The sequence below is a fragment of the Lathamus discolor genome, chromosome 5 (genome assembly GCF_037157495.1).
Source record: "Lathamus discolor isolate bLatDis1 chromosome 5, bLatDis1.hap1, whole genome shotgun sequence".
Classification (NCBI taxonomy): domain Eukaryota; kingdom Metazoa; phylum Chordata; class Aves; order Psittaciformes; family Psittacidae; genus Lathamus; species Lathamus discolor.
Window position 1 is genome coordinate 18,328,936 of NC_088888.1, and position 14,133 is coordinate 18,343,068.

The window sequence follows — 14,133 nt, forward strand, 5'->3', positions numbered from 1 at the left end:
ATACAACTGAAAGGCAAACACCGGATCATTCAGATTTATTCAAGTCTGCAGCACTCTCCACAATACTATTTTAAAGCTCAGTATCACTGCATGAATGTAGAAAAACAGAGACCATTGCTTAGCTATAAGGATATCATTTGCAAATCAGCTAGTTACAATGTAATTTTACAGGCAGGGGTGATAAAATCACGTACTGATGCACTTTCACATTTATCTGTGGAAAAGATGATACAGATGGTATTTGGAAATTGCCTAACTAGTACTCTTAATAAACTTATATCCTTAATGAAAAATGAACAAAACAAATTCTGATGAGAGGCACAGATGCAAACCCACTGAAGCTAGGAGAGTTGCTCACACCACTGAGAAGAGAGTTGTTTGTTCTGAAGATAAGGAAAATCTACTTCATTGGCTATTCATTTGTTTTCTGTTTCTTATGGTACGCTCTGTGGGGAACATAGCAGTAGCTTGAAGCAACCTTACTTTCTTCAATCACAATCACTTTAGCACCTAGGCAGGCTCAACACAACTTGGAAACCGGGAAAATGCGTCAGCAGTATGGCTAGTGGTGCTCAAGACATTCTATGCTGTCTCCAAATAAGACAGCTTGCCTTAGAAAAAACACGGCTTACGAATTACTGTTAAGTTTTCTATCTTCAAGAAATGTTTTCAAGCTTGTTTAAGTGCAAGAGTTACTAACCCTAGTTTAAGAAATAGAAACTGCCTTACATAGTCACATAATCACAGAAGCAGCAGTTTTATCAGGGGAAAATCCATACACATAAAAAGATCTGCTTCAAAACTGCAAGAGCTCACAAGTTGATCAGTTCAAAGATTGCAAACTGACAGTTTTATCCTGAAGATACAGTTTTTCCAGAAGGTCTTAGAATGACATTTACACCCCTGCACCATATAAAATCTTACTACCAGCTAGGGTCTAACTACTCTACAGGAGATTCTTTGTATATAAACACTTCTGAGTGTTCACAAGTACTAACAGGGTCGCAATTACTAAGACACCAAGCTAAAAATAAAATAGGAAAATTTGATACACCAGAAGGAAGTGGAGGTTCACATGTTTTCTACACTGCCATTATTTTGCCAGGAGGTACAAAGAAGTCCAGGGTTGTCAAATGCTTCAGTCAACTGTCACTACTGTGTGGCCAGTACGGGTTTCTGGTTCCAGGAAAGCTGCCTGACTTAAAGAAAAATCACATGACTTAAAAAATAATGGACTTTGAGTGACAGACAAACCATGCCATGCTCTCCTGCAAAGCTAACTCAGGTTTAGTAGGACTTATTATTCCTCATGCGATTGCTCCTGTCTAAGTATCTTAATTTCTCCCTAAACCCCTTTTCCACCATACCAGACACTCTTACAAGGGAGCTTTGTGCTCCAAGTCACAGTCAAGCCTGCTAATATTACAGGAAAATAAGAGCAAAGTATCAGTGTGTCTGGGGCAGTCAAAGCAAGATTATTTTTAAGAACACATGTACAGTCTACAGTAGTCTCACTCAAAAAAGCAGAACTGGGGGAGAGAGAACATAAAAAGAAACCCAGCTAAAACATGTTAAGAAATCAAAGTTCAATATTGGACAGCATCAAAATAGTTCTACAAAAAGAAGCAGCTGCTCAACACTTACAACAGAAATGTCCGTGCTAAAAAATAGTTTCTTTAATAATGTCCAAAAAATCCAGCTTATAACTATGTGCTGAATAACATCCTGACTCGTGCAAATGTTTATACAGGTGCTTAAATTTAAGCATATGAGTAGTCCCATTGATTTAAAGCAAAATTATTTCAAAAGGCTGATAAAATTTAAAGCCAGGCAGAGTCATTAGATCATCTGGTCTTACTTCAAACACAGCATGCTAATTGTATCATTCCTCTTGTCCAAAACCCAAAAGCTTGCCTGCTTACAACAGAACATATGGATATAGGATGTGCAAGATAAAAGTTTAAGGGGGAGAGCAGAATGTTCTACATGCATGAGTAGCAACTCACAGTGAGAATTGTTCAAGTTGACACAAATCCCTTAGCTCAAACAGGAATTAAATGTTGCACAGGCTTTGTACCAGCTTACTGCACATGGTTGAAGGTCAATGTGTTTATGGAAGACAGACTGTTTCTCCCAGAAGTCCATGTGCTATCAGAAAAAACAATTAACTTTACTTTGATTGTTTTCCTACTCTTCCAATGGGCTAGAGAAGTACTGTTGTATAAGCAAGGCTGAATGAAAAAGCTGCTTTACAAGTCAATCTTCATGCCAAAGTGAAGCTATATTTTTTTGCCTTTGGTTCTCTCATTTCCCACAGACTTTGTGCAAAGTGCACCTTGCCCACAATTCATATTCTGTTCCCATGATTCAAATATACTTTGGCTACAAAGGATCTTGCACATAGCTGCAGAACACAGGAGTTGGAACATACAGCCTCCAGGACTTCTTTGAAAACACTAGGGGAAATGGGATGGCCTGTACTTTGTGACTTAAGAATCTAAAAGCACTGAAGTTGATAAAAATCCTAAGTGACTGTATTCACAGAACACCTAGAACAAAATAAAACTCCACTATACGACACAGTGTTGCTCATGCTTGTTCATAGCAAAACTTAATAAAAAATACAATAGGACACACTCACTAAAGATGCCTTCAAGGAGCCTGCCAGCTCATAACCATGCATCTTTATGTCTTGGATTAGCACAAAAAAGCCATGTTGGCTTTGAGAAGTATTCTTGTCTTTGCCTTTCTCCTCCTTCCACTGAGTTTCAGTGTCGGCAATCTCCTTGTTACTTAGCACATTACTTCCTGGAAAGCAGAGGTACCCTAGAAGAAGGAGAAACCTTTCCCAACTCTTGGCAGCAGGGGAAAATGGCTAGCACACCACCATGTTTCAGTCCTCAGCTCTTCTGTAAATTCAATTAATCTCCAAAATTATGCTCCTCAGCCACCTGTCTAATAGTGGTGGCACACCAATTTGTCACAGTGGTCCCCAAACAGATTGTGTGGACTCAGGCAAGTGCCCAATGCAAAATAGCCCTGTTGTAACAGTTCTGTGATGAAGGACCAGACACCACTAGGAATATGAAAATGCGAATTGGCCAGTCTGTTGTCAGTATCACAAAAAACTGATGCCACTTGGTCAAGATAGCATAAATGTAGTAAACACCCAGAACAGTTATGGTGTGATGCAAAGCATTGTGGAATATCTGCTCTACCAACATGATTCAACCACATGCACAATAACTCAACTTGGAGGGGGCTCTGTGGATTTAACATTCTGTCTAGCAAACAGGTCTGGTATTGTCCCACTAATTAATTCATGATAGTTTACATTAAGCTGTAGGTCACTTTAGTTAGAGAGAACAATTAATGTGTACCAACATCTCTGATTAGATAGCTCAGCATTCTTAGAATCCTTTACATCCTAATATAGTTTTCCAATGTAGCATTTTATTGTTACTTTTGTTTATTACTGTACCACAATTAGCTTAGGAGGTTGGAGACAAAGGTAAATCTTTAAAGATCAGCCGGCTCACCACCAAAGTGAAAACTGAAATAGCATTCAGTCTCAACTGAACTACAAAGTATTCTTTCTCATTTCAGAAATAGGAAGAGGCAAGGGAGGGGAGTGGACTACATCTGAATTCTTCCAAGATGCCTGATCTTCCTCCCAGTCATGGCTAGTCTCCTCCATCCTTCATACTATGCTATGGTTTTATACTGCAACACAGCCTACATGGAATTCTGGATACAGCATATCTTTCTATTATAATTCTATCCATTCACTTTTATTTTATTAGACTAGGAGGATGAGTAACTGTCTTAAGCAATAATTAAAAGCAGAAGTAAGATAAACCGAGTACGACAGTGTCCTCATACCATTAAGAGACATGGAACATTAGCAACAGAGAAAGGCCCAGATTCAAACAAGTGTAATAAATCTAGTAGTTACTTATACAGAGACCTTGGCCCCAAGGGACTCTGGCATACAAAAAAACTAAGCGTTATGACTCTCCTCACAACTAATAAGCATGGAAGCAATAGCATCTCTCATTTTTGCACTGGGTACTTCACAGAGTACATAGAAAGCACAGATGGATACAAATTCACTCAGTAAATTTGGAAGCATGGACCCAAGATGTTTGCATGCAATGCAGCAGATTTCAGGTTGCTGGATAACCTAGCCTGACAGATAGACACTGTGTGTTGGACTTAGTGGAGACCCTGCTTGCCAGTTCTACCAGATAAGGCATTTGTGATCCATGCCTCATTTTACAGTGCAAGCACAAGCTTAAAGTGCTATTGTTTAAAAGGGAGTGGTGAATTATTTTTTAGTATTTTGACAGAAACTGTTAAAAAAAAATTATTCATTTTTTTCTAGGGAAAGGAAGGAAACAGGCTTGGGTTTTTTCTCTTTTCTGGGTCTGTTACTCGACACCATTGTTTCCACTGTTGTGAAGTCAATGCAAATGGACTACATCAAGTTGGCAAGTGGAATGGTCTAATGTGTTGCTTCAGGTTGATGTTTAGATACTTAGTACCAGCTTATGCTGCCTCACTCAGAAGAAACTGACTTACTGAACCAAGAATCACTGTGACATCAGTGGTGGTAACATGTGTATCAAAATTAAAAAACAAACAAAACCAAACAAACCAAAATCCAAACAAAAAAAGAAATGCAAAATTGGCAGAATAACATTCTCTCTGATATGTATTTTGAGTGAAAAGCATACTCAGAGGTGATTTATACAAGACAATGCTGAAAGTAGTCAAACTTACAATAGGGGAAACAAAACACAAACATCCAAGAAAGCTAGGTACTTTCTAGACTACATTATAAAACATACATTTGCTGACTTGAAAACTTTTTGTGCAACTACCATTGCACTTCATGTCCTAGGAAAGATGTAACAAAGAGCTCTGCATAAAGTTCTGATGTCATACTCTTCTTCACTTGTACTCATTTGCATCAACTGCACAAAAAAAAACACACTTCTTGAAGATTTTTAAAATGCTATCAGAACTCCTGATTAGCTCAAACTTACCAGATGCAGAAAAATTAACAAAAACTGGGAGCCTCTATACACTCAACATTGCAGCAATGCTCCATCCTTGTTCAGCACATCATTTACAACAAGGACAGCTGGAGAGACCTAGAAAACAAATCTCTTCTAAATGCTCAAGTCTGTTTAGACATCTTCAACTTCAGAACAATCAAGGTAGATTTGATAAAAAAAACTTTTGTAACAGATTTTGTTTTGAGTTTAGTGGTGCTACTGCATCTAGGTCTAGAATTACAGGAACACACGCTTCAAACACAGTTTCTGAATTAAGCATAGACACCCTGCGGAATATAACTATTCAATTTGGCTGGTAATAGACAGTAAAGAGCTTTTGTTGCTTTGTTGTTTTTTTGTTTGCTGTTTTTAAAAACAAACAAGAATATATTGTTATTGCTACAGAAGAGCTCCTTATCACCAGCTTTGACTGCATGGCAGAATTTCACCCTATCCCTTAGCAAAGGCAATGTCACTACCCATTAGCATTCATAGTGCAGAACAACATACATTTGTCAGTCCACCTTTGTTCTTCAAGGATTACAAGAGAAAATTTCTCATTTGTTCCTAAAAGAAACAAATTATTTCTAAAAATTCTTTCTGAAAGAAACAAATTCCATTTCAGTAACTGACAATGTGAGAAATACATACACATTTATCTATCAGTTGCTTTGGATCAGCTATTTCATGAAGTCCTGCTGCTTTTGTAAAAATGGAAGTCACAGTACTGAATGACAGCAGCATGCAATCACGTTATCGATCAAGTACATATCTATTAAACAAGAAAAAATTGCTGAAAGCATTGAGAAACTTGAAACAAAAATGCCTCAATGCTGTTGGTCACTTGGTGCTTTTCTAGACATAAGGAATACCTCATCCTGGTCTACCCAAGCACCTTGGCTGAACAGCAGGAGATGTTTTTGATGCAATTCCATGTTTAAAGACAATACACTGGATAGAAGGCAAATTTATTGGCCTACCCACACATCACCTAAAATAAGTAAATAATACTGAGGATCTTAATAGGATGAGGGTGTTAATATTACTTAGAAAAAAAAAATTCTTCCCACCACAGCCTTTTCACTCCAACCCCTTCATTCCAGTCATTATGCTTCTGGGTTTTCCACTATGGAGACAAAGTGCTCTGGGGAAAAGTAAGAGCCTTCCAAAAGTCATGAGAAGATGGCTAGTAGGATAGGTAGGAGCCCCTTGGGGACATGGCACTGTGGGCATGGATCACTGGCAGAGGGAATTAATCCCCACAGAATTCAGCAGCCACAGTAACAAACACCCAAATTTCTACTGAGCAAGTGAAAACGTTAGAAACTTAAAACTTCAGCTGAATGTTTACTGGGTCAAGAAAAAAAATCCCCCACTGCCTGCCATGATGTAACTCATCTATCAAAAGGTAAGTCTTTACTTCGGAGCCTAGAAGTGTTATTGTTTTTTGATGTCACACTTGGAAGAAATGTTTAACAGAGCACATTTTTTCCTCTCCGTTATTTCTATGAATGGATTTATCAGCTATTTTAGTTTAATTCACAAACTCCAAATTTCAGGCAGGTACACAGCATATCAAATTTCAGTTTAAATTATGATTTCTTATGTACTTAAAATCACTCAAAAGTACTTTTTTTCCAATTGAAAGCAACCAGCAACCTTTACTCTAGGCATTGCTATAGGCTGCACCTGTGACATGTAATTGCTGAGGAAAAAAAAGGACTGATTTCCAGGATCATACCTAAGGATGACCTAATTTGATGATACTTCTCAGCTCTTCCTTTCTTAATCATAACATGCCTACTAGCTGTACCCATGGGTATGAAATGGGAGGTACATTGCATTTGCAGTACTCCTGTGCCCCCTAGAGCATTATATTGAAGAACTTGGAATCAACTTTGGACTTTTTAGGATTGCTGGGGATGTAACACAGCCTACAGAAGTTTAAAGCTGATTTAATGTAATGTAAGGTAGCCCCCCTCAAAGGCTGAGAAATTTATCTACAATATTTCCTGCAAAATTTCCTTTCCATTATGTCCTTCAGATGTGCTTTAGGTAGCAGCTTAGTGTAAGAGCTGTTAGACTATTTATAGCAGACTTTTTAATTGCACCTAGATATTTATAAAACATCCTGTCTAGTGAGGGCTTCCATGGTCTGCTTTCATTCATTTCTGCTGATAGTGAAGGCTATATAATATCTATCTGGAGCAGTGCAGTAGACCAGCAAACCAGGAACTGCTTATTAGTTATGGCTTCCACGTACTCTAAAAGCTGCAGTCACAGTGCAACCATTTAGGAAACAAATACAGTAACACAGACTTGCAGTTGGTATAACCTGGTATTTATGTCCACTGAGAGTCCTACTTCCTGTTACATAAACTCCAGAAAAACATGTTAACAGAAAAAAAACAGAAATAATGTTCAGGCAACCTGTAAAACAGCCATCTACAATTGCCATATTCAGAAAGTAGAATCATAGAATAGTTAGGGTTGGAAAGGACCTCAAGATCATCTAGTTCCAACCCCCCTGCCATGGGCAGGGACACCTCACACTAAACCATCCCACCCGAGGCTTCATCCAATGTGGCCCTGAACACTGCCAGGGATGGAGCACTCACAACCTCCCTGGGCAACCCATTCCAGTGCCTCACCACCCTAACAGGAAAGAATTTCCTCCTTATATCCAATCTAAACTTCCCCTGTTTAAGTTTGAACCCATTACCCCTTGTCCTATCGCTACAATCCCTGATGAAGAGTCCTTCCCCAGCATCCCTATAGGCCCCCTTCAGGTACCAGAAGGCTGCTCTGAGGTCTCCACGCACCCTTCTCTTCTCCAGGCTGAACAGCCCCAACTTCCTCAGCCTATCTTCATACGGGAGGTGCTCCAGTCGCCTGATCACCCTCGTGGCCCCCCTCTGGACTTGTTCCAGCAGTTCCATGTCCTTTTTATGTTGAGGACACCAGAACTGCACACAATACTCCAGGTGAGGTCTCACAAGAGCAGAGCAGAGGGGCAGGATCACCTCCTTCGACCTGCTGGTCACACTCCTTTTGATGCAGCCCAGGATACGGTTGGCTTTCTGGGCTGCGAGCACACACTGCCGTCTCATGTTCATTTTCTCATCAGCCAACACCCCCAAGTCCTTCTCTGGAGGGCCGCCCTGAATCTCTTCTTTGCCCAATCTGTAGCTGTGCCTGGGATTGCTCCAACCAGGTGTAGGACCTTGCACTTGTCATGGTTGAACTTCATAAGGTTGGCATCAGCCCACCTCACAAGCGTGTCAAGGTCCCTCTGGATGGCATCCCTTCCCTCCAGGGTAACAACCGAACCACACAGCTTGGTGTCATTGGCAAACTTGCTGAGAGCGCACTCAATCCCACTGTCCATGTCAGCGATGAAGATGTTAAACAAGACCGGTCCCAACACCAATCCCTGAAGGACACCACTCGTTACTGGTCTCCAGCCGGACATTGAGCCATTGACCAGAACTCTTTGTGTGCAGCCATCCATCCAGTTCTTTATCTACCGAGTGGTCCACCTATCAAATTGATATCTCTCCAACTTCATGTAACTTCATGTTCCAAAATTTTACACACTATCAAAGCACTGATACTTGAGATAACCACTTTATCAGTGATCAATTAATATATTGATGCACCTATAGTTAATTAAATGACATAGAGCAAAACATAGCCAAGTAGGTCTAAAAAGACAAAAGAAACAATAGTTAGAAACAAGCCATGAAATAAAGCCTCTCCTACTGTAAGGAAAGGCTGTTGATCCATTTATCCAGCATCAATAAAAGCAAACAACCCTGATCACAAACTGAACTATTTAGTTCTTTGAAACTTTTCTAACAGCTATCCATAAAACTTGACATAAAAATTTTAACCTTACATGCACCCACCTATAACAATTCAGTGCTAACTGTACTCAATTTATTTTTTTTGGTCCTGTTCAGCATTTCCCATAGCCTGTCTGAAAAATCTATGTTCATTTCTTCATTTTTATTTGAAGCATCAACGTCTACTGAGAAAAATATACCTCCTTCAATCCAGTCTTAAGTGGTTTTCTCAACAGATAAAGAAGCTAATATACTGTTATATGCTGTAACCAGCAGGAAAACTTCCGTCATATAGAAGATGACATCTCAGAGATATAAGAACACAACATTATATTCATTGCGTCTGCATTAGCTACTTTCATCTTTTTTGTATGTTGGTATTTCTCAAAGTTAAGAACAGAAAAAAATAAACCCTCCAAAAAAATTTTGGAACTTTTATTTTCAGGAATCATACCCAAATTATTTCTCCGCTCTGTTTCATGATGACTTAGATCTATCTAGCATGAGGAACTGATAAACTTTTTCCCACATAAACTGCAATCAAGAGTTTCTGGCATTTTTTACTGAACCATAAAATTAATTTATTTGTCCACTCATTTCAGAAAGTACAAAGGCTCCTTTTAGGAGATGTATCCCAAGTTGTTTGTGGAATATTGCCATTCAGTCATTATCATCAAATTATGTTCCCACATGGAGCGTGACTACCAAGTAAAAATAGGCAGCTATTCAGTACAGAGTGATGACTCTGTTCTGTGTGCTACTTGAAATAGCTCAGGTACTACCAGTATTTAATCAATGATATCAAAGGGTCTTGGAAAATGTAAAAGAGTGCGATCAGTATTGCATAATCAGAGAAATAGACAAACTACTATTAATGGCATTTGTGGACTGGTAGACTATTGTGGATCACATTTTGATCATAGAAACATAGAATCATGTTTCCTTCAGTATCAGCAGAGAGTAATTTTTTAACAAAGTTTGTAAAGAAATTCAGGATTATTTTTTAAGTTGCGTATAAAGTTCTGTTACGTTTGATCTCAAATGAAAATGCTTTTTAGGGAGAATGAAATTACATCTATCAAAGGTAACTCATTTGGTCAATGGACCATGCTCTAAAGCACAGTGAGTGTTCTCTTCTTCCTCCAAGCAAAGCCCGGTGAGCAGCCATCCGTGGCCAAGGGCTGCAGGAGCTTCCAACTCAGTTCTGCAGTGGCAGCTCTCAGTCCCTCTTTGAAATTATCATCGCTCCAGTGTTCTAAATATAAACAAACTCATTCCTCATGGGCTTTTTATCTCTTTTTTAAATTCCTAATTTTTACAGTCATCTCCTCTATGCCCCTTTTAAAGCCTCCTCAGCAGCTCAGAAGGCCACAGGGTCACAGAGCCCCATGAAGTGGGACACTCTCTTTGGAGGCCTGATGAAAGCTCCCAAGGAAGCTTGAGGAGGCCTCCTCATTTTAGCTTCCCAGGAAAGTCAGGAGGAGCAACTTACTGACATGCTGCCAAGCACACTGGGACGCAACAGCGCTGCACACAGAACTGTAGAATGGTTTGGGTTGGAAGGGACCTTAAAGCTCATCCATTTCCAACCCCCTGCCACAGGCAGGGACACCTTCCGCTAGACCAGGTTGCTCACAGCCCCATCCTACATGGCCTTGAACATCTAGGCTAGCATTTGCTGTTTGCCTACCAGTTAACCCACTGTTCCAGAAGAGATCCTCCCTGCGCTGCACTTACCCCGTTACCCAGCTCAGAATAGAGGCCTGGCATCACACCACGCGCACCTCGTGCCTCCCAGCTGAGGCAGCTGCAGCGGGCACCTCGGGCCGCTGGGGGCTGCTGTGGGGCCGCCGGGCCACGGCCGGGGCACCCCTTTTGGCGGCTGGTGTGCTTCTGCCTTCAGAAGTGTCTGCCCGAAAGAGCGAGCTCATCCGGACGTGCGGCCAGCGAGGGCGCCGCGGGCCCCTCTGTGAGGGTCCGAACGGCCCTAACGGCTGCCGGGGCGCGCGCAGGCGGCTCGGCGGCTCTGCCCCTCTGCCGGGCGCGGCCTCACCGGCCATGAGCCAGAGGGATTTTGAACGGCTGCTCCCTTCCCGCATACGTTTTGTTGCCGTAGGTGATCTGGGGGCAGGCGGGGGACAAACGAGGCACCCAACCCTGCTGTGTCACCGGCGAAAGGTCGGGGTTTGGGGCACCTTCACCGGGGCGGGGTACACCCATGTCTGGTTGGGTTAGGCGTGTCCATGGGATGCGGGAGGCTCCTGCTGTGGAAGCTTGTCCGGGAACCTCAGCGGTTACCCTGAGACGAGAAGGGACCCACAAGAGTCGTGGGTAAGCAGCAAGAGGGCTTCTTCCCTGCTCCAGCCGGTGCTGGCAGCGCTGATGGCGGCGTGGTTTTGTAACCACGCGCGAGTTTATATAACACGAAGAGCTGGGTAAGGTCGAAAGAAGCAACCTGAGTTACCCCTCTTTGCTGCAGCCCTTGCCCGCAGTGGTTTGCAGGCTTTCATCGGTTGCTGACCAACGTGCCAGGTAGATATGCTGTTACAATTTAAAATTTTAACAACAGGCATTTGTCTCTGAGCAATCCCTTGCAATCCCTGAAAAATGCCCTGTATTGTAACCCAATGAGACCGTGCAATCTTGCAGGACCTGGGTTGCTTACCAAACAATAAAATACCATTACTGCATCTTATACCGAGGTATGGCAATTGCCAGTGTCTTGTCTTTTCAGTATAAAGTACCACTGGAGTTTCAGCACAGGATAGCCTATATGCATTTCAGAAAATGACATCTCACCCTCAAAATCCCATTGGTAGCATGCCTTTGTCCTTAAATATCTAAATATGTTTAAATACATAGCCAAGCTAAAGGGAATTAAGTGCAGAGTCTCAGCTGACTTTCAGTAATGTAAGGCTACTATCACCCTGGAAAATTCCATCTGAATCTGTTCATTTTGTGACTTCAGTGTTTCTCCTTCATTTGTCCTACATCTGGGAACATGGGGATAAAGATGCATTTGTTTCCCATTTTGCTCTCTCTGTTTAGACTGATAAGTCGCCACCTCAAAAGGGTTATCACAGTATGACCAGACAATGTCTGGCACAATGCAGCCCCATAAGCCATGCTGTAAAATGCTAGATACCAAAATTAAAATGACCTCCAGTATTAATAATGCACTCATCTCTCTACTATCCAAACACTACAGGTAGTGATGTTGCCCCTTAAGTACAGCTAATCCCTGAAAGTGGGACTGTTCACATATTTTGCATGATCTATGGAGTGGCCTGGTCTTAAGGATGCTATGACCGCCACAGAGTTCTAAATTGTCCTGTTTCTGATGGTTTAAATTTAAATACAGCAAATTGTGAAGTCAGAAACAAACCTGAAGAGATCAAAGGGTAGGTGTTTAACTTTCCATTTGTGCTGCCCCTACTGTCGATTAAGGCTTATCTACTGTTTGGTGTTCGTCATTAAAAAAAAAAACAAAAGTTATGGAACACATAGCACCACATTCCAGCAAAATGCTTTAGCAAAGGCTGCTGTTATGAAAAGGATTTTCTAATAAGGGGGATAATGATCTTCAGATTCTGACCTCCTGGCACGGCAGTGAGATTTATCAGGAGGGGCATGTGACTAGTTAAGACACACAGCCCCAGCTTGAAGGAAACAGCTGCTCATTTCATGCTTTAGCACTTGGCAGCTGGACAAGGAAGGGTGATGTTTGTGTTGAATACCTCTGCAGAACCAAGTACAGTAAGTGATTTTCCGTGTTTTTGGTTTGGTGGTGTGTTGTTGTTTTGGCTTTTTTTAACTCTAAACTGCCACTGTTTTCCTATTTTCATCCTAGACCTTTCGTAAAAACACTTAAGGATGAGGTGTATTTTTTGTCAGTTCATTGATAAGCAGTCATTCATGCTCAGAATGCCTGTTTTTTTCTGACCTGTGATTAACAGTAGCATTGGTTTTGCTCTTGCGGGAGTAAGACAGCTTTTCTTCCAGGGAGGGAAGATGGTGCTTATTTACTCAGATGATGGAGTGAAGAGGTTGTTTATGATAAATGTATTTTCCTTTCTCTGTAGAGCTAGTCAATAGGTAATGATGCAGTTTGAGTATACAGCAATTTTGGTATTTGTCCTACAAATACACATATAAGGAATTAACGGAGGTAGTCCCCTCAAAACAGTGTTATCAATCTGAAGAATGTTGCTTATGGCTGGTTTCTTTTTGGGGGTGAATGCTAAGATTTTTTTGGAAAGAAAAGGGTAGAAGCAGAGAAATACAGAAAGACGGTGAAGATATGATTAAGTGAAGACTGATTAAGATGTAGTTAAGTCATTCTGGGTAATAAGACATAATTAGATGGTGAAGATTGAAAAAATCCTCTCTAAAAACAGGGACCGAGTCTCCTAAATATGTCTAAGTTCTTAATTTAATTTCTTTTTGGATACTTGCATTTTTTATGTTTCTGTTTTATGAATGATTGATTTCCCCCATCTGATAATTTTGGACTGTTATGGTCTTAAGTTTTGGTTTGAAACACAAGAATTGGAATACAATGTATATATGAATGAACTTTTGATCAGTTACTTATGTAGAGGTGAATTAAGGGTTTTGGAGGAAGACTTAGGAGGAAGGAGATCAAACGAATGGGTGATAGAGCTTGATTGATATATGATGAGACTGAGGGCTGCCAGGTGCTTTGGGGAAGGTTAAAGAGGGGCAGAGGTATAGATTGCTGGACCCTGTTGGGGAAGGTGTATATCAAGTCAAAAAGCCTGAATTTCAGAACAGGACCAAGAGCAAACACTAGCAGGCTTAGTGGATCATATGGTCCCTCCTTTAAAGATGGAGAGAATAATCCTTTTTCAAAGACTTCTCATGTAAGAAAGAGAAACTTTATTTCCCCCTGAAGATTTTTATTTTTCTTTTAAACCATAGTTTATGGCTTTGACGGTTAACTGGAAATTTTTTAGGAAAATGTCAATCAGTTTCAATTGTTCGCAAAATCAGAAGTCTCCCTGGCTTCCTGCCTGTCCGTGTGTCTGAGGGTAGACTGCCTCTGAACCAAGAGCTGAAGTACTATCAGGCTGTGGTTACATTACAGCCCTCCCGCACTGATGGCGCACGGCACCGTGAATGGAGCAGGCATACAGGGCCCTGAGGTGCCTGGCTTTGTGCTCAGGAGCCTCAAATCCCCTGGGAACCTTGGCTGCAGGGGGCCCCTC

The 14,133-nt window shown here is 41.1% G+C and overlaps 1 protein-coding gene across 2 annotated transcripts in view; it reads left to right on the plus strand.

The window, feature by feature from the left end:
• The first annotated feature begins 12,563 nt into the window (after positions 1 to 12,563).
• The window catches only part of RASGRP3 (RAS guanyl releasing protein 3), a 46,260-nt gene continuing 44,690 nt past the window's right edge, over positions 12,564 to 14,133 (plus strand). Inside the window, exon 1 of one of the 2 annotated variants that reach the window (XM_065679928.1) lies at positions 12,564 to 12,661. The gene's annotated coding sequence lies outside the window, so the exon portion shown is untranslated. The remainder of the gene's footprint in view (positions 12,662 to 14,133) is intronic. The other variant, XM_065679927.1, reaches the window with a different exon arrangement.